The 2,378-nt window shown below is 45.5% G+C and overlaps 1 long non-coding RNA gene across 11 annotated transcripts in view; it reads right to left on the bottom strand.

Moving 5' to 3' along the window:
- The window catches only part of LOC119322738, a 6,271-nt gene extending 4,501 nt beyond the window's left edge, over positions 1-1,770 (bottom strand). For 8 of the 11 annotated variants that reach the window (XR_005155826.1, XR_005155821.1, XR_005155829.1 and 5 more), the window contains exons 1-4: positions 1,294-1,770; positions 1,095-1,171; positions 849-1,005; positions 444-538 (exon numbers count right to left, since the gene is read on the bottom strand). This is a non-coding gene — a long non-coding RNA (uncharacterized LOC119322738). The remainder of the gene's footprint in view (positions 1-443; positions 539-848; positions 1,006-1,094; positions 1,172-1,293) is intronic. The other 3 variants (XR_005155822.1, XR_005155828.1, XR_005155825.1) reach the window with 2 other exon arrangements.
- Between the last annotated feature and the right edge of the window lie 608 nt (positions 1,771-2,378).

Here is a 2,378-nt window from a genome sequence, read left to right as displayed (position 1 = left end):
CATCCAGCTAGCATCAAACAATAAAGTTGTTCTTTCATGCCCAAGATTCTTCTCTTTTGTTTCCGGGAGACCTAAGACCTTGTACAGTGCCCGATGGTTATGCACCGACGATTAAAGGAAGAGACTAATGTTATGTGTCAGAATTTTTTGTATACTAACTTATTAGCAAAGTTAACTTCAGGGAAGCATCCTCACAACTGTAACTTTGGTATCAAAATAAATACGCAAATCAAAATCAAGTAGCAGTTGTTCCCCTTCACTGATTTTTCAGCCAGCATCAGATCAGTCCTTTTCATTTCTTAATTCCAGATGGGTGATAACATGTACTACCTGGAAGAAGAATCTGACTGATCTCTTTTAATGCCGCCTCGTGCTTCCTTTTACAAAACTGATGTGTGTCTGCTAGTTCAGAAACACCAATACACCTAAATGGAGGAACTTACTTCATGTGCCTGAGCCGCTGATACAACTTTCCCAGCGCCAATGGGCTACACTGGTTCGTGCGCGACGACCACATTGGCCCAGTCCTTGATCTTGTCTGCAAATAAAACGATCGTCTCAGCCTACACCCTTTAGGTGACAATATATGAAGATGTTAACAAAGCAAATTTCATAATTCAGATCAGGAAAAAATATTGTAGGAATTTGATTAACAGCAAGATCTTGTCCCTGCCAAGCAAAATAAAAGTGTACTCATCTGTTCATAAGCACATAAACAACTAAGTAAGCTACTACTCAAATGAACTAAAAGGATTGTAATTAATAGGATGGACTGCTTATTTGAAGAAATTTATTAACAAAAACTTTGGATGGTTCTCAGGTGGATCTGGAACGACCCTTGTTCTCACCTCCTCCTGCTGTCCTGCTCCAACCCCTCAGGCAAAACATCACACTTTATCCCGCAGGTGATTGTCAGCCTAAGGAAGTAGGCGGTGATCTGTTGGCTTCTCGAAATGCGCTAACCTTAAGCCGTTGCCATGCTTTCTAATGAGGTTCAGAGGTCATCTACACAAAGCAAGCACCTCCAAAGCATCAGTGGTAGGTTCATGGAGGAAAATAGAAACGGTCTGAAGTCCATAGTCAACAACACAGACCATCTTCCAAGATCATACAAAGGAACCCACTCCACTACAAGCTTTCTTTCCATAGCTACTTATGTGTGCAGAAGAGCCTGGAACAGGGGTCAAACAAGATAAATCAGCCAACCATACAGTTCCAAGGTAGCATCAGGATTCCTCTTGATAACCAATCCGGTAATCGTCCAAGAGCACAATTAACTAAGAGGAGATTTACCAGATTTGAGTGCCGGGGAGCGGAGAGGTGAAAGAGGGAGTTGGAGCCAAGCCGAGCCGGGATCTCGATCCAACTCCGGCCGGTCAGCCCTGTCATCGCCGGCGAGACCACCCCGCCAGCTCGCCTACCTCCCCCTATCCTTCAATCCTCCATCCGCATCTTCTCTCCCTGCAGGGATGGATCCATGGGGTCGCCCTTTGCTTGCAGGTTCCTGGCGCCACCGGAGGCAAGCTCATCGCATCCAGCCATTGCTGTTGCCCCTATGCTCACTGATTCCACCGATGGCAAGGAGGAGGAGGCGGGCGAGGAAGGCGGAGCTCGGGCGGAGGTGGAAAGGAGGCGGATGCAAGCAAGGAGAGGGTACGGTGGGAGGGAAGGAGGAGCGAAGTCGTGCGACGGCTGTGGGGATCGGGGGGCATTGGGCAAGGGGGCTAGGTTTTGTCTGGCGGCTGGAGTGGGAGTGGGATGAGGCGAGGGTTGGATTGGCCGCGGAACGCGCGAAGCAGACTGGCCAAAACTTCCTACACGCGGGGGCGATGAACCCAGCCAACAAGCACACGACCCGAGCCCACCCGTCATTGGCCAGCGAAGATGACCGTAAGGTGAAAATTAGGTTTTACTGCTGTAAAAATCCAATGGCTCAAACGCATCAGAAGACAGATCCAACGGTCAACGAAGCCCAAATCGGGGGAGCCTTCTGGAGGTGAGTTGGCTTGCCTCTGTTTTGTTTTAAATTGAGCTCTGATAAAATTTATTATAGTGGGAATTTTAGTTCATAATTTTTGGAGTCAGGAAAGTATTGATACTCTTGCATTCTTTACACAATATACTGTTTTGGCAGATTGCTGTTATGGTTGCATTGTTTGCATATGTTTGCTTGTTTAATGATTCTATTTGAGGATAGGAGTATTAAATATGCAGAGGCATTTAGTATTCAATGTTGAATAATAATTTAAGTGATTTGTTACAGTAGAATATGATAAGGTTTTGCATTGGTTTATACTAACCTATCTCACGAGTTCTTGTTGAGTTTGTTGTGAATTAAGTTTTTGATAAAAAAAAGAGAAACCATGATATGAGAGGAA

Source organism: Triticum dicoccoides, chromosome 6B (genome assembly GCF_002162155.2).
Source record: "Triticum dicoccoides isolate Atlit2015 ecotype Zavitan chromosome 6B, WEW_v2.0, whole genome shotgun sequence".
NCBI lineage: Eukaryota > Viridiplantae > Streptophyta > Magnoliopsida > Poales > Poaceae > Triticum > Triticum dicoccoides.
The sequence above is the reverse complement of the archived record's forward strand: the minus strand, read 5'-3'. Positions and strand labels throughout refer to the sequence as shown.